This window comes from Anopheles funestus, unplaced genomic scaffold (genome assembly GCF_943734845.2).
Source record: "Anopheles funestus unplaced genomic scaffold, idAnoFuneDA-416_04 scaffold_9_ctg1, whole genome shotgun sequence".
Lineage (NCBI taxonomy): Eukaryota > Metazoa > Arthropoda > Insecta > Diptera > Culicidae > Anopheles > Anopheles funestus.
Genome location: NW_026045350.1, coordinates 63,476 through 84,222, shown reverse-complemented (window position 1 = coordinate 84,222; position 20,747 = coordinate 63,476). Strand labels below are relative to the sequence as shown.

At 45.8% G+C, this 20,747-nt stretch overlaps 1 long non-coding RNA gene across 3 annotated transcripts in view; it reads left to right on the top strand.

Moving 5' to 3' along the window:
* The window catches only part of LOC125774463 (uncharacterized), a 43,697-nt gene that overhangs the window by 22,262 nt on the left and 688 nt on the right, over positions 1-20,747 (top strand). The gene's annotated exons all lie outside the window — the stretch shown is intronic.

Here is a 20,747-nt window from a genome sequence, read left to right as displayed (position 1 = left end):
GCTAATGTGTCTTTTCTAAGGTGTCTTGGCTAATGTGTCTTGGCTAAGGTGTCTTGGCTAATGTGTCTTGGCTAAGGTGTCTTGGCTAAGGTGTCTTGGCTAATGTGTCTTGGCTAAGGTGTCTTGGCTAAGGTGTCTTGGCTAAGGTGTCTTGGCTAATGTGTCTTGGCTAAGGTGTCTTCTCTAATGTGTCTTGGCTAATGTGTCTTGGCTCATGTGTCTAGGCTAAGGTGTCTTGGCTAATGTGTCTTTTCTAAGGTGTCTTGGCTAATGTGTCTTGGCTAAGGTGTCTTGTCTAAGGTGTCTTGGCTAATGTGTCTTGGCTAAGGTGTCTTGGCTAAAGTGTCTTGGCTAAAGTGTCTTGGCTAAGGTGTCTTGTCTAAGGTGTCTTGGCTAAGGTGTCTTGGCTAAGGTGTCTTGGCTAATGTGTCTTGGCTAAGGTGTCTTGGCTAAGGTGTCTTGGCTAATGTGTCTTGGCTAAGGTGTCTTGGCTAAGGTGTCTTGGCTAAGGTGTCTTGGCTAATGTGTCTTGGCTAAGGTGTCTTCTCTAATGTGTCTTGGCTAATGTGTCTTGGCTCATGTGTCTAGGCTAAGGTGTCTTGGCTAATGTGTCTTTTCTAAGGTGTCTTGGCTAATGTGTCTTGGCTAAGGTGTCTTGTCTAAGGTGTCTTGGCTAATGTGTCTTGGCTAAGGTGTCTTGGCTAATGTGTCTTGGCTAAGGTGTCTTGGCTAAGGTGTCTTGGCTAATGTGTCTTGGCTAAGGTGTCTTGGCTAAGGTGTCTTGGCTAATGTGTCTTGGCTAAGGTGTCTTGGCTAAGGTGTCTTGGCTAAGGTGTCTTGGCTAATGTGTCTTGGCTAAGGTGTCTTCTCTAATGTGTCTTGGCTAATGTGTCTTGGCTTATGTGTCTAGGCTAAGGTGTCTTGGCTAATGTGTCTTTTCTAAGGTGTCTTGGCTAATGTGTCTTGGCTAATGTGTCTTGGCTAATGTGTCTTGGCTAATGTGTCTTGGCTTATGTGTCTAGGCTAAGGTGTCTTGGCTAATGTGTCTTTTCTAAGGTGTCTTGGCTAATGTGTCTTGGCTAATGTGTCTTGGCTAATGTGTCTTGGCTAAGGTGTCTTGGCTAAGGTGTCTTGGCTAATGTGTCTTGGCTAATGTGTCTTGGCTAATGTGTCTTGGCTAATGTGTCTTGGCTAAGGTGTCTTGGCTAAGGTGTCTTGGCTAATGTGTCTTGGCTAAGGTGTCTTCTCTAATGTGTCTTGGCTAATGTGTCTTGGCTTATGTGTCTAGGCTAAGGTGTCTTGGCTAATGTGTCTTTTCTAAGGTGTCTTGGCTAATGTGTCTTGGCTAAGGTGTCTTGGCTAAGGTGTCTTGGCTAATGTGTCTTGGCTAAGGTGTCTTGGCTAAAGTGTCTTGGCTAAGGTGTCTTGTCTAAGGTGTCTTGGCTAAGGTGTCTTGGCTAAGGTGTCTTGGCTAATGTGTCTTGGCTAAGGTGTCTTGGCTAAGGTGTCTTGGCTAATGTGTCTTGGCTAAGGTGTCTTGGCTAAGGTGTCTTGGCTAAGGTGTCTTGGCTAAGGTGTCTTGGCTAATGTGTCTTGGCTAAGGTGTCTTCTCTAATGTGTCTTGGCTAATGTGTCTTGGCTTATGTGTCTAGGCTAAGGTGTCTTGGCTAATGTGTCTTTTCTAAGGTGTCTTGGCTAATGTGTCTTGGCTAATGTGTCTTGGCTAATGTGTCTTGGCTAAGGTGTCTTGGCTAAGGTGTCTTGGCTAATGTGTCTTGGCTAATGTGTCTTGGCTAATGTGTCTTGGCTAATGTGTCTTGGCTAAGGTGTCTTGGCTAAGGTGTCTTGGCTAATGTGTCTTGGCTAAGGTGTCTTGGCTAAGGTGTCTTGGCTAAGGTGTCTTGGCTAATGTGTCTTGGCTAAGGTGTCTTCTCTAATGTGTCTTGGCTAATGTGTCTTGGCTTATGTGTCTAGGCTAAGGTGTCTTGGCTAATGTGTCTTTTCTAAGGTGTCTTGGCTAATGTGTCTTGGCTAATGTGTCTTGGCTAATGTGTCTTGGCTAAGGTGTCTTGGCTAAGGTGTCTTGGCTAATGTGTCTTGGCTAAGGTGTCTTGGCTAAGGTGTCTTGGCTAAGGTGTCTTGGCTAATGTGTCTTGGCTAAGGTGTCTTGGCTAAGGTGTCTTGGCTAAGGTGTCTTGGCTAAGGTGTCTTGGCTAAGGTGTCTTGGCTAATGTGTCTTGGCTAAGGTGTCTTGGCTAAGGTGTCTTCTCTAATGTGTCTTGGCTAATGTGTCTTGGCTTATGTGTCTAGGCTAAGGTGTCTTGGCTAATGTGTCTTTTCTAAGGTGTCTTGGCTAATGTGTCTTGGCTAATGTGTCTTGGCTAATGTGTCTTGGCTAAGGTGTCTTGGCTAAGGTGTCTTGGCTAATGTGTCTTGGCTAATGTGTCTTGGCTAATGTGTCTTGGCTAATGTGTCTTGGCTAAGGTGTCTTGGCTAAGGTGTCTTGGCTAATGTGTCTTGGCTAAGGTGTCTTGGCTAAGGTGTCTTGGCTAAGGTGTCTTGGCTAATGTGTCTTGGCTAAGGTGTCTTCTCTAATGTGTCTTGGCTAATGTGTCTTGGCTTATGTGTCTAGGCTAAGGTGTCTTGGCTAATGTGTCTTTTCTAAGGTGTCTTGGCTAATGTGTCTTGGCTAATGTGTCTTGGCTAATGTGTCTTGGCTAAGGTGTCTTGGCTAAGGTGTCTTGGCTAATGTGTCTTGGCTAAGGTGTCTTGGCTAAGGTGTCTTGGCTAAGGTGTCTTGGCTAATGTGTCTTGGCTAAGGTGTCTTGGCTAAGGTGTCTTGGCTAATGTGTCTTGGCTAAGGTGTCTTGGCTAAGGTGTCTTGGCTAATGTGTCTCGGCTAAGGTGTCTTGGCTAATGTGTCTCGGCTAAGGTGTCTTGGCTAATGTGTCTTTTCTAAGGTGTCTTGGCTAATGTGTCTTGGCTAAGGTGTCTTGGCTAAGGTGTCTTGGCTAATGTGTCTTGGCTAAGGTGTCTTCTCTAATGTGTCTTGGCTAATGTGTCTTGGCTTATGTGTCTAGGCTAAGGTGTCTTGGCTAATGTGTCTTTTCTAAGGTGTCTTGGCTAATGTGTCTTGGCTAATGTGTCTTGGCTAATGTGTCTTGGCTAAGGTGTCTTGGCTAAGGTGTCTTGGCTAATGTGTCTTGGCTAAGGTGTCTTGGCTAAGGTGTCTTGGCTAAGGTGTCTTGGCTAATGTGTCTTGGCTAAGGTGTCTTGGCTAAGGTGTCTTGGCTAAGGTGTCTTGGCTAAGGTGTCTTGGCTAAGGTGTCTTGGCTAATGTGTCTTGGCTAAGGTGTCTTCTCTAATGTGTCTTGGCTAATGTGTCTTGGCTTATGTGTCTAGGCTAAGGTGTCTTGGCTAATGTGTCTTTTCTAAGGTGTCTTGGCTAATGTGTCTTGGCTAAGGTGTCTTGTCTAAGGTGTCTTGGCTAATGTGTCTTGGCTAAGGTGTCTTGGCTAAAGTGTCTTGGCTAAGGTGTCTTGTCTAAGGTGTCTTGGCTAAGGTGTCTTGGCTAAGGTGTCTTGGCTAATGTGTCTTGGCTAAGGTGTCTTGGCTAAGGTGTCTTGGCTAATGTGTCTTGGCTAAGGTGTCTTGGCTAAGGTGTCTTGGCTAAGGTGTCTTGGCTAATGTGTCTTGGCTAAGGTGTCTTCTCTAATGTGTCTTGGCTAATGTGTCTTGGCTTATGTGTCTAGGCTAAGGTGTCTTGGCTAATGTGTCTTTTCTAAGGTGTCTTGGCTAATGTGTCTTGGCTAATGTGTCTTGGCTTATGTGTCTAGGCTAAGGTGTCTTGGCTAATGTGTCTTTTCTAAGGTGTCTTGGCTAATGTGTCTTGGCTAAGGTGTCTTGGCTAAGGTGTCTTGGCTAATGTGTCTTGGCTAATGTGTCTTGGCTAATGTGTCTTGGCTAATGTGTCTTGGCTAAGGTGTCTTGGCTAAGGTGTCTTGGCTAATGTGTCTTGGCTAAGGTGTCTTCTCTAATGTGTCTTGGCTAATGTGTCTTGGCTTATGTGTCTAGGCTAAGGTGTCTTGGCTAATGTGTCTTTTCTAAGGTGTCTTGGCTAATGTGTCTTGGCTAAGGTGTCTTGGCTAAGGTGTCTTGGCTAATGTGTCTTGGCTAAGGTGTCTTGGCTAAAGTGTCTTGGCTAAGGTGTCTTGTCTAAGGTGTCTTGGCTAAGGTGTCTTGGCTAAGGTGTCTTGGCTAATGTGTCTTGGCTAAGGTGTCTTGGCTAAGGTGTCTTGGCTAATGTGTCTTGGCTAAGGTGTCTTGGCTAAGGTGTCTTGGCTAAGGTGTCTTGGCTAATGTGTCTTGGCTAAGGTGTCTTGGCTAAGGTGTCTTGGCTAAGGTGTCTTGGCTAATGTGTCTTGGCTAATGTGTCTTGGCTAAGGTGTCTTGGCTAAGGTGTCTTGGCTAAGGTGTCTTGGCTAATGTGTCTTGGCTAAGGTGTCTTGGCTAAGGTGTCTTGGCTAAGGTGTCTTGGCTAATGTGTCTTGGCTAAGGTGTCTTGTCTAAGGTGTCTTGGCTAAGGTGTCTTGGCTAAGGTGTCTTGGCTAATGTGTCTTGGCTAAGGTGTCTTGGCTAAAGTGTCTTGGCTAAGGTGTCTTGTCTAAGGTGTCTTGGCTAAGGTGTCTTGGCTAATGTGTCTTGGCTAATGTGTCTTGGCTAATGTGTCTTGGCTAATGTGTCTTGGCTAATGTGTCTTGGTTAAGGTGTCTTGGCTAAGGTGTCTTGGCTAAGGTGTCTTGGCTAAGGTGTCTTGGCTAATGTGTCTTGGCTAAGGTGTCTTGGCTAAGGTGTCTTGGCTAAGGTGTCTCGGCTAATGTGTCTCGGCTAAGGTGTCTTGGCTAAGGTGTCTTGGCTAAGGTGTCTTGGCTAATGTGTCTTGGCTAAGGTGTCTTGGCTAAGGTGTCTTGGCTAATGTGTCTTGGCTAAGGTGTCTTGTCTAAGGTGTCTTGGCTAAGGTGTCTTGGCTAAGGTGTCTTGGCTAATGTGTCTTGGCTAAGGTGTCTTGGCTAAAGTGTCTTGGCTAAGGTGTCTTGTCTAAGGTGTCTTGGCTAAGGTGTCTTGGCTAATGTGTCTTGGCTAATGTGTCTTGGCTAATGTGTCTTGGCTAATGTGTCTTGGCTAAGGTGTCTTGGCTAAGGTGTCTTGGCTAATGTGTCTTGGCTAAGGTGTCTTGGCTAATGTGTCTTGGCTAAGGTGTCTTGTCTAAGGTGTCTTGGCTAAGGTGTCTTGGCTAAGGTGTCTTGGCTAATGTGTCTTGGCTAAGGTGTCTTGGCTAATGTGTCTTGGCTAATGTGTCTTGGCTAATGTGTCTTGGCTAATGTGTCTCGGCTAATGTGTCTTGGCTAAGGTGTCTTGGCTAAGGTGTCTTGTCTAATGTGTCTTGGCTAAGGTGTCTTGGCTAAGGTGTCTTGGCTAAGGTGTCTTGGCTAATGTGTCTTGGCTAAGGTGTCTTGGCTAAGGTGTCTTGGCTAAGGTGTCTTGGCTAATGTGTCTTGGCTAAGGTGTCTTCTCTAATGTGTCTTGGCTAATGTGTCTTGGCTTATGTGTCTAGGCTAAGGTGTCTTGGCTAATGTGTCTTTTCTAAGGTGTCTTGGCTAATGTGTCTTGGCTAATGTGTCTTGGCTAATGTGTCTTGGCTAATGTGTCTTGGCTTATGTGTCTAGGCTAAGGTGTCTTGGCTAATGTGTCTTTTCTAAGGTGTCTTGGCTAATGTGTCTTGGCTAAGGTGTCTTGGCTAAGGTGTCTTGGCTAATGTGTCTTGGCTAATGTGTCTTGGCTAATGTGTCTTGGCTAATGTGTCTTGGCTAAGGTGTCTTGGCTAAGGTGTCTTGGCTAATGTGTCTTGGCTAAGGTGTCTTCTCTAATGTGTCTTGGCTAATGTGTCTTGGCTAATGTGTCTAGGCTAAGGTGTCTTGGCTAATGTGTCTTTTCTAAGGTGTCTTGGCTAATGTGTCTTGGCTAAGGTGTCTTGGCTAAGGTGTCTTGGCTAATGTGTCTTGGCTAAGGTGTCTTGGCTAAAGTGTCTTGGCTAAGGTGTCTTGTCTAAGGTGTCTTGGCTAAGGTGTCTTGGCTAAGGTGTCTTGGCTAATGTGTCTTGGCTAAGGTGTCTTGGCTAAGGTGTCTTGGCTAATGTGTCTTGGCTAAGGTGTCTTGGCTAAGGTGTCTTGGCTAAGGTGTCTTGGCTAATGTGTCTTGGCTAAGGTGTATTGGCTAAGGTGTCTTGGCTAAGGTGTCTTGGCTAATGTGTCTTGGCTAATGTGTCTTGGCTAAGGTGTCTTGGCTAAGGTGTCTTGGCTAAGGTGTCTTGGCTAATGTGTCTTGGCTAAGGTGTCTTGGCTAAGGTGTCTTGGCTAAGGTGTCTTGGCTAATGTGTCTTGGCTAAGGTGTCTTGTCTAAGGTGTCTTGGCTAAGGTGTCTTGGCTAAGGTGTCTTGGCTAATGTGTCTTGGCTAAGGTGTCTTGGCTAAAGTGTCTTGGCTAAGGTGTCTTGTCTAAGGTGTCTTGGCTAAGGTGTCTTGGCTAATGTGTCTTGGCTAATGTGTCTTGGCTAATGTGTCTTGGCTAATGTGTCTTGGCTAAGGTGTCTTGGCTAATGTGTCTTGGCTAAGGTGTCTTGGCTAAGGTGTCTTGGCTAATGTGTCTTGGCTAAGGTGTCTTGTCTAAGGTGTCTTGGCTAAGGTGTCTTGGCTAATGTGTCTTGGCTAATGTGTCTTGGCTAAGGTGTCTTGGCTAAGGTGTCTTGGCTAAGGTGTCTTGGCTAAGGTGTCTTGGCTAATGTGTCTTGGCTAAGGTGTCTTGGCTAAGGTGTCTTGTCTAAGGTGTCTTGGCTAAGGTGTCTTGGCTAATGTGTCTTGGCTAATGTGTCTTGGCTAAGGTGTCTTGGCTAAGGTGTCTTGGCTAATGTGTCTTGGCTAATGTGTCTTGGCTAATGTGTCTTGGCTAATGTGTCTCGGCTAATGTGTCTTGGCTAAGGTGTCTTGGCTAAGGTGTCTTGGCTAATGTGTCTTGGCTTAGGTGTCTTGGCTAAAGTGTCTTGGCTAAGGTGTCTTGTCTAAGGTGTCTTGGCTAAGGTGTCTTGGCTAAGGTGTCTTGGCTAATGTGTCTTGGCTAAGGTGTCTTGGCTAAGGTGTCTTGGCTAATGTGTCTTGGCTAAGGTGTCTTGGCTAAGGTGTCTTGGCTAAGGTGTCTTGGCTAATGTGTCTTGGCTAAGGTGTCTTCTCTAATGTGTCTTGGCTAAGGTGTCTTGGCTCATGTGTCTAGGCTAAGGTGTCTTGGCTAATGTGTCTTTTCTAAGGTGTCTTGGCTAATGTGTCTTGGCTAATGTGTCTTTTCTAAGGTGTCTTGGCTAATGTGTCTTGGCTAAGGTGTCTTGGCTAATGTGTCTTGGCTAAGGTGTCTTGGCTAAGGTGTCTTGGCTAATGTGTCTTGGCTAAGGTGTCTTGGCTAAGGTGTCTTGGCTAAGGTGTCTTGGCTAATGTGTCTTGGCTAAGGTGTCTTCTCTAATGTGTCTTGGCTAATGTGTCTTGGCTCATGTGTCTAGGCTAAGGTGTCTTGGCTAATGTGTCTTTTCTAAGGTGTCTTGGCTAATGTGTCTTGGCTAAGGTGTCTTGTCTAAGGTGTCTTGGCTAATGTGTCTTGGCTAAGGTGTCTTGGCTAAAGTGTCTTGGCTAAAGTGTCTTGGCTAAGGTGTCTTGTCTAAGGTGTCTTGGCTAAGGTGTCTTGGCTAATGTGTCTTGGCTAAGGTGTCTTGGCTAAGGTGTCTTGGCTAATGTGTCTTGGCTAAGGTGTCTTGGCTAAGGTGTCTTGGCTAATGTGTCTTGGCTAAGGTGTCTTCTCTAATGTGTCTTGGCTAATGTGTCTTGGCTCATGTGTCTAGGCTAAGGTGTCTTGGCTAATGTGTCTTTTCTAAGGTTTCTTGGCTAATGTGTCTTGGCTAAGGTGTCTTGTCTAAGGTGTCTTGGCTAATGTGTCTTGGCTAAGGTGTCTTGGCTAATGTGTCTTGGCTAAGGTGTCTTGGCTAAGGTGTCTTGGCTAATGTGTCTTGGCTAAGGTGTCTTGGCTAAGGTGTCTTGGCTAATGTGTCTTGGCTAAGGTGTCTTGGCTAAGGTGTCTTGGCTAAGGTGTCTTGGCTAATGTGTCTTGGCTAAGGTGTCTTCTCTAATGTGTCTTGGCTAATGTGTCTTGGCTTATGTGTCTAGGCTAAGGTGTCTTGGCTAATGTGTCTTTTCTAAGGTGTCTTGGCTAATGTGTCTTGGCTAAGGTGTCTTGTCTAAGGTGTCTTGGCTAATGTGTCTTGGCTAAGGTGTCTTGGCTAAAGTGTCTTGGCTAAGGTGTCTTGTCTAAGGTGTCTTGGCTAAGGTGTCTTGGCTAAGGTGTCTTGGCTAATGTGTCTTGGCTAAGGTGTCTTGGCTAAGGTGTCTTGGCTAATGTGTCTTGGCTAAGGTGTCTTGGCTAAGGTGTCTTGGCTAAGGTGTCTTGGCTAATGTGTCTTGGCTAAGGTGTCTTCTCTAATGTGTCTTGGCTAATGTGTCTTGGCTTATGTGTCTAGGCTAAGGTGTCTTGGCTAATGTGTCTTTTCTAAGGTGTCTTGGCTAATGTGTCTTGGCTAATGTGTCTTGGCTAATGTGTCTTGGCTAATGTGTCTTGGCTTATGTGTCTAGGCTAAGGTGTCTTGGCTAATGTGTCTTTTCTAAAGTGTCTTGGCTAATGTGTCTTGGCTAAGGTGTCTTGGCTAAGGTGTCTTGGCTAATGTGTCTTGGCTAATGTGTCTTGGCTAATGTGTCTTGGCTAATGTGTCTTGGCTAAGGTGTCTTGGCTAAGGTGTCTTGGCTAATGTGTCTTGGCTAAGGTGTCTTCTCTAATGTGTCTTGGCTAATGTGTCTTGGCTTATGTGTCTAGGCTAAGGTGTCTTGGCTAATGTGTCTTGGCTAAGGTGTCTTCTCTAATGTGTCTTGGCTAATGTGTCTTGGCTCATGTGTCTAGGCTAAGGTGTCTTGGCTAATGTGTCTTTTCTAAGGTGTCTTGGCTAATGTGTCTTGGCTAAGGTGTCTTGTCTAAGGTGTCTTGGCTAATGTGTCTTGGCTAAGGTGTCTTGGCTAATGTGTCTCGGCTAAGGTGTCTTGGCTAAGGTGTCTTGGCTAATGTGTCTTGGCTAAGGTGTCTTGGCTAAGGTGTCTTGGCTAATGTGTCTTGGCTAAGGTGTCTTGGCTAAGGTGTCTTGGCTAATGTGTCTTGGCTAATGTGTCTTGGCTAATGTGTCTTGGCTAATGTGTCTTGGCTAATGTGTCTTGGCTAAGGTGTCTTGGCTAAGGTGTCTTGGCTAATGTGTCTTGGCTAAGGTGTCTTCTCTAATGTGTCTTGGCTAATGTGTCTTGGCTTATGTGTCTAGGCTAAGGTGTCTTGGCTAATGTGTCTTTTCTAAGGTGTCTTGGCTAATGTGTCTTGGCTAAGGTGTCTTGGCTAAGGTGTCTTGGCTAATGTGTCTTGGCTAAGGTGTCTTGGCTAAAGTGTCTTGGCTAAGGTGTCTTGTCTAAGGTGTCTTGGCTAAGGTGTCTTGGCTAATGTGTCTTGGCTAATGTGTCTTGGCTAATGTGTCTTGGCTAATGTGTCTTGGCTAAGGTGTCTTGGCTAAGGTGTCTTGGCTAAGGTGTCTTGGCTAAGGTGTCTTGGCTAATGTGTCTTGGCTAAGGTGTCTAGGCTAAGGTGTCTTGGCTAAGGTGTCTCGGCTAATGTGTCTCGGCTAAGGTGTCTTGGCTAAGGTGTCTTGGCTAAGGTGTCTTGGCTAATGTGTCTTGGCTAAGGTGTCTTGGCTAAGGTGTCTTGGCTAATGTGTCTTGGCTAAGGTGTCTTGTCTAAGGTGTCTTGGCTAAGGTGTCTTGGCTAAGGTGTCTTGGCTAATGTGTCTTGGCTAAGGTGTCTTGGCTAAAGTGTCTTGGCTAAGGTGTCTTGTCTAAGGTGTCTTGGCTAAGGTGTCTTGGCTAATGTGTCTTGGCTAATGTGTCTTGGCTAATGTGTCTTGGCTAATGTGTCTTGGCTAAGGTGTCTTGGCTAAGGTGTCTTGGCTAATGTGTCTTGGCTAAGGTGTCTTGGCTAAAGTGTCTTGGCTAAGGTGTCTTGTCTAAGGTGTCTTGGCTAAGGTGTCTTGGCTAATGTGTCTTGGCTAATGTGTCTTGGCTAAGGTGTCTTGGCTAATGTGTCTTGGCTAATGTGTCTTGGCTAATGTGTCTTGGCTAATGTGTCTCGGCTAATGTGTCTTGGCTAAGGTGTCTTGGCTAAGGTGTCTTGGCTAATGTGTCTTGGCTAAGGTGTCTTGGCTAAGGTGTCTTGGCTAAGGTGTCTTGGCTAATGTGTCTTGGCTAAGGTGTCTTGGCTAAGGTGTCTTGGCTAAGGTGTCTTGGCTAATGTGTCTTGGCTAAGGTGTCTTGTCTAAGGTGTCTTGGCTAAGGTGTCTTGGCTAAGGTGTCTTGGCTAATGTGTCTTGGCTAAGGTGTCTTGGCTAAAGTGTCTTGGCTAAGGTGTCTTGTCTAAGGTGTCTTGGCTAAGGTGTCTTGGCTAATGTGTCTTGGCTAATGTGTCTTGGCTAATGTGTCTTGGCTAATGTGTCTTGGCTAAGGTGTCTTGGCTAAGGTGTCTTGGCTAAGGTGTCTTGGCTAAGGTGTCTTGGCTAATGTGTCTTGGCTAAGGTGTCTTGGCTAAGGTGTCTTGGCTAAGGTGTCTCGGCTAATGTGTCTCGGCTAAGGTGTCTTGGCTAAGGTGTCTTGGCTAAGGTGTCTTGGCTAATGTGTCTTGGCTAAGGTGTCTTGGCTAAGGTGTCTTGGCTAATGTGTCTTGGCTAAGGTGTCTTGTCTAAGGTGTCTTGGCTAAGGTGTCTTGGCTAAGGTGTCTTGGCTAATGTGTCTTGGCTAAGGTGTCTTGGCTAAAGTGTCTTGGCTAAGGTGTCTTGTCTAAGGTGTCTTGGCTAAGGTGTCTTGGCTAATGTGTCTTGGCTAATGTGTCTTGGCTAATGTGTCTTGGCTAATGTGTCTTGGCTAAGGTGTCTTGGCTAAGGTGTCTTGGCTAATGTGTCTTGGCTAAGGTGTCTTGGCTAAAGTGTCTTGGCTAAGGTGTCTTGTCTAAGGTGTCTTGGCTAAGGTGTCTTGGCTAAGGTGTCTTGGCTAATGTGTCTTGGCTAAGGTGTCTTGGCTAATGTGTCTTGGCTAATGTGTCTTGGCTAATGTGTCTTGGCTAATGTGTCTCGGCTAATGTGTCTTGGCTAAGGTGTCTTGGCTAAGGTGTCTTGGCTAATGTGTCTTGGCTAAGGTGTCTTGGCTAAGGTGTCTTGGCTAAGGTGTCTTGGCTAATGTGTCTTGGCTAAGGTGTCTTGGCTAAGGTGTCTTGGCTAAGGTGTCTTGGCTAATGTGTCTTGGCTAAGGTGTCTTGTCTAAGGTGTCTTGGCTAAGGTGTCTTGGCTAAGGTGTCTTGGCTAATGTGTCTTGGCTAAGGTGTCTTGGCTAAAGTGTCTTGGCTAAGGTGTCTTGTCTAAGGTGTCTTGGCTAAGGTGTCTTGGCTAATGTGTCTTGGCTAATGTGTCTTGGCTAATGTGTCTTGGCTAATGTGTCTTGGCTAAGGTGTCTTGGCTAAGGTGTCTTGGCTAAGGTGTCTTGGCTAAGGTGTCTTGGCTAATGTGTCTTGGCTAAGGTGTCTTGGCTAAGGTGTCTTGTCTAAGGTGTCTTGGCTAAGGTGTCTTGGCTAATGTGTCTTGGCTAATGTGTCTTGGCTAATGTGTCTTGGCTAATGTGTCTTGGCTAAGGTGTCTTGGCTAAGGTGTCTTGGCTAATGTGTCTTGGCTAATGTGTCTTGGCTAATGTGTCTTGGCTAATGTGTCTCGGCTAATGTGTCTTGGCTAAGGTGTCTTGGCTAAGGTGTCTTGGCTAATGTGTCTTGGCTAAGGTGTCTTGGCTAAAGTGTCTTGGCTAAGGTGTCTTGTCTAAGGTGTCTTGGCTAAGGTGTCTTGGCTAAGGTGTCTTGGCTAATGTGTCTTGGCTAAGGTGTCTTGGCTAAGGTGTCTTGGCTAATGTGTCTTTTCTAAGGTGTCTTGGCTAAGGTGTCTTGGCTAATGTGTCTTGGCTAAGGTGTCTTGGCTAAAGTGTCTTGTCTAAGGTGTCTTGGCTAAGGTGTCTTGGCTAATGTGTCTTGGCTAATGTGTCTTGGCTAATGTGTCGTGGCTAATGTGTCTTGGCTAAGGTGTCTTGGCTAAGGTGTCTTGGCTAATGTGTCTTGGCTAATGTGTCTTGGCTAATGTGTCTTGGCTAATGTGTCTCGGCTAATGTGTCTTGGCTAAGGTGTCTTGGCTAATGTGTCTTGGCTAAGGTGTCTTGGCTAAAGTGTCTTGGCTAAGGTGTCTTGTCTAAGGTGTCTTGGCTAAGGTGTCTTGGCTAATGTGTCTTGGCTAATGTGTCTTGGCTAATGTGTCTTGGCTAAGGTGTCTTGGCTAAGGTGTCTTGGCTAATGTGTCTTGGCTCATGTGTCTAGGCTAAGGTGTCTTGGCTAATGTGTCTTTTCTAAGGTGTCTTGGCTAATGTGTCTTGGCTAAGGTGTCTTGTCTAAGGTGTCTTGGCTAATGTGTCTTGGCTAAGGTGTCTTGGCTAATGTGTCTTGGCTAAGGTGTCTTGGCTAAGGTGTCTTGGCTAATGTGTCTTGGCTAAGGTGTCTTGGCTAAGGTGTCTTGGCTAATGTGTCTTGGCTAAGGTGTCTTGGCTAAGGTGTCTTGGCTAAGGTGTCTTGGCTAATGTGTCTTGGCTAAGGTGTCTTCTCTAATGTGTCTTGGCTAATGTGTCTTGGCTTATGTGTCTAGGCTAAGGTGTCTTGGCTAATGTGTCTTTTCTAAGGTGTCTTGGCTAATGTGTCTTGGCTAAGGTGTCTTGTCTAAGGTGTCTTGGCTAATGTGTCTTGGCTAAGGTGTCTTGGCTAAAGTGTCTTGGCTAAGGTGTCTTGTCTAAGGTGTCTTGGCTAAGGTGTCTTGGCTAAGGTGTCTTGGCTAATGTGTCTTGGCTAAGGTGTCTTGGCTAAGGTGTCTTGGCTAATGTGTCTTGGCTAAGGTGTCTTGGCTAAGGTGTCTTGGCTAAGGTGTCTTGGCTAATGTGTCTTGGCTAAGGTGTCTTCTCTAATGTGTCTTGGCTAATGTGTCTTGGCTTATGTGTCTAGGCTAAGGTGTCTTGGCTAATGTGTCTTTTCTAAGGTGTCTTGGCTAATGTGTCTTGGCTAATGTGTCTTGGCTAATGTGTCTTGGCTAATGTGTCTTGGCTTATGTGTCTAGGCTAAGGTGTCTTGGCTAATGTGTCTCGGCTAAGGTGTCTTGGCTAATGTGTCTTGGCTAAGGTGTCTTGGCTAAGGTGTCTTGGCTAATGTGTCTTGGCTAATGTGTCTTGGCTAATGTGTCTTGGCTAATGTGTCTTGGCTAAGGTGTCTTGGCTAAGGTGTCTTGGCTAATGTGTCTTGGCTAAGGTGTCTTCTCTAATGTGTCTTGGCTAATGTGTCTTGGCTTATGTGTCTAGGCTAAGGTGTCTTGGCTAATGTGTCTTGGCTAAGGTGTCTTCTCTAATGTGTCTTGGCTAATGTGTCTTGGCTCATGTGTCTAGGCTAAGGTGTCTTGGCTAATGTGTCTTTTCTAAGGTGTCTTGGCTAATGTGTCTTGGCTAAGGTGTCTTGTCTAAGGTGTCTTGGCTAATGTGTCTTGGCTAAGGTGTCTTGGCTAATGTGTCTTGGCTAAGGTGTCTTGGCTAAGGTGTCTTGGCTAATGTGTCTTGGCTAAGGTGTCTTGGCTAAGGTGTCTTGGCTAAGGTGTCTTGGCTAATGTGTCTTGGCTAAGGTGTCTTCTCTAATGTGTCTTGGCTAATGTGTCTTGGCTTATGTGTCTAGGCTAAGGTGTCTTGGCTAATGTGTCTTTTCTAAGGTGTCTTGGCTAATGTGTCTTGGCTAAGGTGTCTTGGCTAAGGTGTCTTGGCTAATGTGTCTTGGCTAAGGTGTCTTCTCTAATGTGTCTTGGCTAATGTGTCTTGGCTTATGTGTCTAGGCTAAGGTGTCTTGGCTAATGTGTCTTTTCTAAGGTGTCTTGGCTAATGTGTCTTGGCTAATGTGTCTTGGCTAAGGTGTCTTGGCTAAGGTGTCTTGGCTAATGTGTCTTGGCTAAGGTGTCTTGGCTAAGGTGTCTTGGCTAAGGTGTCTTGGCTAATGTGTCTTGGCTAAGGTGTCTTGGCTAAGGTGTCTTGGCTAAGGTGTCTTGGCTAAGGTGTCTTGGCTAAGGTGTCTTGGCTAATGTGTCTTGGCTAAGGTGTCTTCTCTAATGTGTCTTGGCTAATGTGTCTTGGCTTATGTGTCTAGGCTAAGGTGTCTTGGCTAATGTGTCTTTTCTAAGGTGTCTTGGCTAATGTGTCTTGGCTAAGGTGTCTTGTCTAAGGTGTCTTGGCTAATGTGTCTTGGCTAAGGTGTCTTGGCTAAAGTGTCTTGGCTAAGGTGTCTTGTCTAAGGTGTCTTGGCTAAGGTGTCTTGGCTAAGGTGTCTTGGCTAATGTGTCTTGGCTAAGGTGTCTTGGCTAAGGTGTCTTGGCTAATGTGTCTTGGCTAAGGTGTCTTGGCTAAGGTGTCTTGGCTAAGGTGTCTTGGCTAATGTGTCTTGGCTAAGGTGTCTTCTCTAATGTGTCTTGGCTAATGTGTCTTGGCTTATGTGTCTAGGCTAAGGTGTCTTGGCTAATGTGTCTTTTCTAAGGTGTCTTGGCTAATGTGTCTTGGCTAATGTGTCTTGGCTAATGTGTCTTGGCTAATGTGTCTTGGCTTATGTGTCTAGGCTAAGGTGTCTTGGCTAATGTGTCTTTTCTAAGGTGTCTTGGCTAATGTGTCTTGGCTAAGGTGTCTTGGCTAAGGTGTCTTGGCTAATGTGTCTTGGCTAATGTGTTTTGGCTAATGTGTCTTGGCTAATGTGTCTTGGCTAAGGTGTCTTGGCTAAGGTGTCTTGGCTAATGTGTCTTGGCTAAGGTGTCTTCTCTAATGTGTCTTGGCTAATGTGTCTTGGCTTATGTGTCTAGGCTAAGGTGTCTTGGCTAATGTGTCTTTTCTAAGGTGTCTTGGCTAATGTGTCTTGGCTAAGGTGTCTTGGCTAAGGTGTCTTGGCTAATGTGTCTTGGCTAAGGTGTCTTGGCTAAAGTGTCTTGGCTAAGGTGTCTTGTCTAAGGTGTCTTGGCTAAGGTGTCTTGGCTAAGGTGTCTTGGCTAATGTGTCTTGGCTAAGGTGTCTTGGCTAAGGTGTCTTGGCTAATGTGTCTTGGCTAAGGTGTCTTGGCTAAGGTGTCTTGGCTAAGGTGTCTTGGCTAATGTGTCTTGGCTAAGGTGTCTTCTCTAATGTGTCTTGGCTAATGTGTCTTGGCTTATGTGTCTAGGCTAAGGTGTCTTGGCTAATGTGTCTTTTCTAAGGTGTCTTGGCTAATGTGTCTTGGCTAATGTGTCTTGGCTAATGTGTCTTGGCTAAGGTGTCTTGGCTAAGGTGTCTTGGCTAATGTGTCTTGGCTAATGTGTCTTGGCTAATGTGTCTTGGCTAATGTGTCTTGGCTAAGGTGTCTTGGCTAAGGTGTCTTGGCTAATGTGTCTTGGCTAATGTGTCTCGGCTAATGTGTCTTGGCTCAGGTGTCTTGGCTAAGGTGTCTTGTCTAAGGTGTCTTGGCTAAGGTGTCTTGGCTAATGTGTCTTGGCTAATGTGTCTTGGCTAATGTGTCTTGGCTAATGTGTCTTGGCTAAGGTGTCTTGGCTAAGGTGTCTTGGCTAATCTGTCTTGGCTAATGTGTCTTGGCTAATGTGTCTTGGCTAATGTGTCTCGGCTAATGTGTCTTGGCTAAAGTGTCTTGGCTAAGGTGTCTTGGCTAATGTGTCTTGGCTAAGGTGTCTTGGCTAAAGTGTCTTGGCTAAGGTGTCTTGTCTAAGGTGTCTTGGCTAAGGTGTCTTGGCTAAGGTGTCTTGGCTAATGTGTCTTGGCTAAGGTGTCTTGGCTAAGGTGTCTTGGCTAATGTGTCTTGGCTAAGGTGTCTTGGCTAAGGTGTCTTGGCTAAGGTGTCTTGGCTAATGTGTCTTGGCTAAGGTGTCTTCTCTAATGTGTCTTGGCTAATGTGTCTTGGCTTATGTGTCTAGGCTAAGGTGTCTTGGCTAAGGTGTCTTGGCTAATGTGTCTTGGCTAAGGTGTCTTGGCTAAGGTGTCTTGGCTAATGTGTCTTTTCTAAGGTGTCTTGGCTAATGTGTCTTGGCTAAGGTGTCTTGTCTAAGGTGTCTTGGCTAAGGTGTCTTGGCTAATGTGTCTTGGCTAATGTGTCTTGGCTAATGTGTCTTGGCTAATGTGTCTTGGCTAAGGTGTCTTGGCTAAGGTGTCTTGGCTAATGTGTCTTGGCTAATGTGTCTTGGCTAATGTGTCTTGGCTAATGTGTCTCGGCTAATGTGTCTTGGCTAAGGTGTCTTGGCTAAGGTGTCTTGGCTAATGTGTCTTGGCTAAGGTGTCTTGGCTAAAGTGTCTTGGCTAAGGTGTCTTGTCTAAGGTGTCTTGGCTAAGGTGTCTTGGCTAAGGTGTCTTGGCTAATGTGTCTTGGCTAAGGTGTCTTGGCTAAGGTGTCTTGGCTAATGTGTCTTGGCTAAGGTGTCTTGGCTAAGGTGTCTTGGCTAAGGTGTCTTGGCTAATGTGTCTTGGCTAAGGTGTCTTCTCTAATGTGTCTTGGCTAATGTGTCTTGGCTTATGTGTCTAGGCTAAGGTGTCTTGGCTAATGTGTCTTTTCTAAGGTGTCTTGGCTAATGTGTCTTGGCTAAGGTGTCTTGTCTAAGGTGTCTTGGCTAAGGTGTCTTGGCTAATGTGTGTTGGCTAATGTGTCTTGGCTAATGTGTCTTGGCTAATGTGTCTTGGCTAAGGTGTCTTGGCTAAGGTGTCTTGGCTAATGTGTCTTGGCTAATGTGTCTTGGCTAATGTGTCTTGGCTAATGTGTCTCGGCTAATGTGTCTTGGCTAAGGTGTCTTGGCTAAGGTGTCTTGTCTAAGGTGTCTTGGCTAAGGTGTCTTGGCTAATGTGTCTTGGCTAATGTGTCTTGGCTAATGTGTCTTGGCTAATGTGTCTTGGCTAAGGTGTCTTGGCTAAGGTGTCTTGGCTAATGTGTCTTGGCTAATGTGTCTTGGCTAATGTGTCTTGGCTAATGTGTCTCGGCTAATGTGTCTTGGCTAAGGTGTCTTGGCTACGGTGTCTTGGCTAATGTGTCTTGGCTAATGTGTCTTGGCTAAGGTGTCTTGGCTAAGGTGTCTTGGCTAATGTGTCTTGGCTAAGGTGTCTTGGCTAAGGTGTCTTGGCTAATGTGTCTTGGCTAAGGTGTCTTGGCTAAGGTGTCTTGGCTAAGGTGTCTTGGCTAATGTGTCTTGGCTAAGGTGTCTTCTCTAATGTGTCTTGGCTAATGTGTCTTGGCTTATGTGTCTAGGCTAAGGTGTCTTGGCTAAGGCGTCTTGGCTAATGTGTCTTGGCTAAGGTGTCTTGGCTAAGGTGTCTTGGCTAATGTGTCTTTTCTAAGGTGTCTTGGCTAATGTGTCTTGGCTAAGGTGTCTTGTCTAAGGTGTCTTGGCTAAGGTGTCTTGGCTAATGTGTCTTGGCTAATGTGTCTTGGCTAATGTGTCTTGGCTAATGTGTCTTGGCTAAGGTGTCTTGGCTAAGGTGTCTTGGCTAATGTGTCTTGGCTAATGTGTCTTGGCTAATGTGTCTTGGCTAATGTGTCTCGGCTAATGTGTCTTGGCTAAGGTGTCTTGGCTAAGGTGTCTTGGCTAATGTGTCTTGGCTAAGGTGTCTTGGCTAAAGTGTCTTGGCTAAGGTGTCTTGTGTAAGGTGTCTTGGCTAAGGTGTCTTGGCTAAGGTGTCTTGGCTAATGTGTCTTGGCTAAGGTGTCTTGGCTAAGGTGTCTTGGCTAATGTGTCTTGGCTAATGTGTCTTGGCTAAGGTGTCTTGGCTAATGTGTCTTGGCTAATGTGTATCGGCTAATGTGTCTTGGCTAAGGCGTCTTGGCTAATGTGTTTGCTAAGGTGTCTTGGCTAATGTGTCTTGGCTAATGTGTCTTGGCTAATGTGTCTTGGCTAATGTGTCTCGGCTAATGTGTCTTGGCTAATGTGTCTTGGCTAAGGTGTCTTGGCTAAAGTGTCTTGGCTAAGGTGTCTTGTCTAAGGTGTCTTGGCTAAGGTGTCTTGGCTAAGGTGTCTTGGCTAATGTGTCTTGGCTAAGGTGTCTTGGCTAAGGTGTCTTGGCTAATGTGTCTTGGCTAATGTGTCTTGGCTAATGTGTCTTGGCTAATGTGTCTTGGCTAAGGTGTCTTGGCTAATGTGTCTTGGCGAAGGTGTCTTGGCTAAGGTGTCTTGGCTAAGGTGTCTTGGCTAATGTGTCTTGGCTAATGTGTCTTGGCTAATGTGTCTTGGCTAATGTGTCTTTTCTAAGGTGTCTTGGCTAATGTGTCTTGGCTCAGGTGTCTTGGCTAATGTTTCTTTTCTAAGGTGTCTTGGCTAATGTGTCTTGGCTAAGGTGTCTTGGCTAATGTGTCTTGGCTAATGTGTCGTGGCTAATGTGTCTTGGCTAATGTGTCTTGACTAATGTGTCTTAGCTAAGGTGTCTTGGCTAATGTGTCTTGGCTCAGGTGTCTTGGCTAATGTGTCTTTTCTAAGGTGTCTTGGCTAATGTGTCTTGGCTAAGGCGTCTTGGCTAATGTGTTTGCTAAGGTGTCTTGGCTAATGTGTCTTGGCTAAGGTGTCTTTTCTAAGGTGTCTTGGCTAATGTGTCTTTTCTAAGGTGTCTTGGCTAAGGTGTCGTGGCTAAAGTGTCTTGGCTAAGGTGTCTTGGCTAATGTGTCTTGGCTAAGGTGTCTTGGCTAATGTGTCTTGGCTAATGTGTCTTGGCTAAGGTGTCTTGGCTAATGTGTCTTTTCTAAGGTGTCTTAGCTCATGTGTCTTGGCTAAGGTGTTTGCTAAGGTGTCTTGGCTAATGTGTCTCGGCTAATGTGTCTTGGCTAATGTGTCTTGGCTAATGTGTTTTGGCTAATGTGTCTTGGCTAATGTGTCTTGGCTAAGGTGTCTTGGCTAAGGTGTCTTGGCTAATGTGTCTTGGCTAATGTGTCTTGGCTAAAGTGTCTTGGCTAAGGTGTCTTGGCTAAGGTGTCTTGGCTAATGTGTCTTGGCTAATGTGTCTTGGCTAATGTGTCTTGGCTAAGGTGTCTTGGCTAATGTGTCTTGGTTAATGTGTCTTGGCTAATGTGTCTTGGCTAATGTGTCTTGGCTAATGTGTCTTGGCTAATGTGTTTCGGCTAATGTGTCTTGGCTAAGGTGTCTTGGCTAAGGTGTCTTGGCTAATGTGTCTTTTCTAATGTGTCTTGGCTAATGTGTCTTGGCTAATGTGTCTTGGCTAATGTGTCTCGGCTAAGGTGTCTTGGCTAAAGTGTCTTGGCTAAGGTGTCTTGGCTAATGTGTCTTGGCTAAGGTGTCTTGGCTAAGGTGTCTTGGCTAATGTGTCTTGGCTAAGGTGTCTTGGCTAAGGTGTCTTGGCTAAGGTGTCTTGGCTAATGTGTCTTGGCTAATGTGTCTTGGTTAATGTGTCTCGGCTAATGTGTCTTGGCTAATGTGTCTTGGCTAATGTGTCTCGGCTAATGTGTCTCGGCTAAGGTGTCTTGGCTAAGGTGTCTTGGCTAATGTGTCTTGGCTAAGGTGTCTTGGCTAAGGTGTCTTGGCTAATGTGTCTTGGCTAAGGTGTCTTGGCTAAGGTGTCTTGGCTAACGTGTCTTGGCTAATGTGTCTTGGCTAATGTGTCTCGGCTAATGTGTCTTGGCTAAGGTGTCTTGGCTAAGGTGTCTTGGCTAATGTGTCTTGGCTAATGTGTCTTGGCTAAGGTGTCGTGGCTAAAGTGTCTTGGCTAAGGTGTCTTGGCTAATGTGTCTTGGCTAAGGTGTCTTAGCTAATGTGTCTTTTCTAAGGTGTCTTGGCTAATGTGTCTTGGCTTATGTGTCTAGGCTAAGGTGTCTTGGCTAATGTGTCTTTTCTAAGGTGTCTTGGCTAATGTGTCTTGGCTAATGTGTCTTGGCTAATGTGTCTTGGCTAAGGTGTCTTGGCTAAGGTGTCTTGGCTAATGTGTCTTGGCTAATGTGTCTTGGCTAATGTGTCTTGGCTAATGTGTCTTGGCTAAGGTGTCTTGGCTAAGGTGTCTTGGCTAATGTGTCTTGGCTAATGTGTCTCGGCTAATGTGTCTTGGCTCAGGTGTCTTGGCTAAGGTGTCTTGTCTAAGGTGTCTTGGCTAAGGTGTCTTGGCTAATGTGTCTTGGCTAATGTGTCTTGGCTAATGTGTCTTGGCTAATGTGTCTTGGCTAAGGTGTCTTGGCTAAGGTGTCTTGGCTAATCTGTCTTGGCTAATGTGTCTTGGCTAATGTGTCTTGGCTAATGTGTCTCGGCTAATGTGTCTTGGCTAAAGTGTCTTGGCTAAGGTGTCTTGGCTAATGTGTCTTGGCTAAGGTGTCTTGGCTAAAGTGTCTTGGCTAAGGTGTCTTGTCTAAGGTGTCTTGGCTAAGGTGTCTTGGCTAAGGTGTCTTGGCTAATGTGTCTTGGCTAAGGTGTCTTGGCTAAGGTGTCTTGGCTAATGTGTCTTGGCTAAGGTGTCTTGGCTAAGGTGTCTTGGCTAA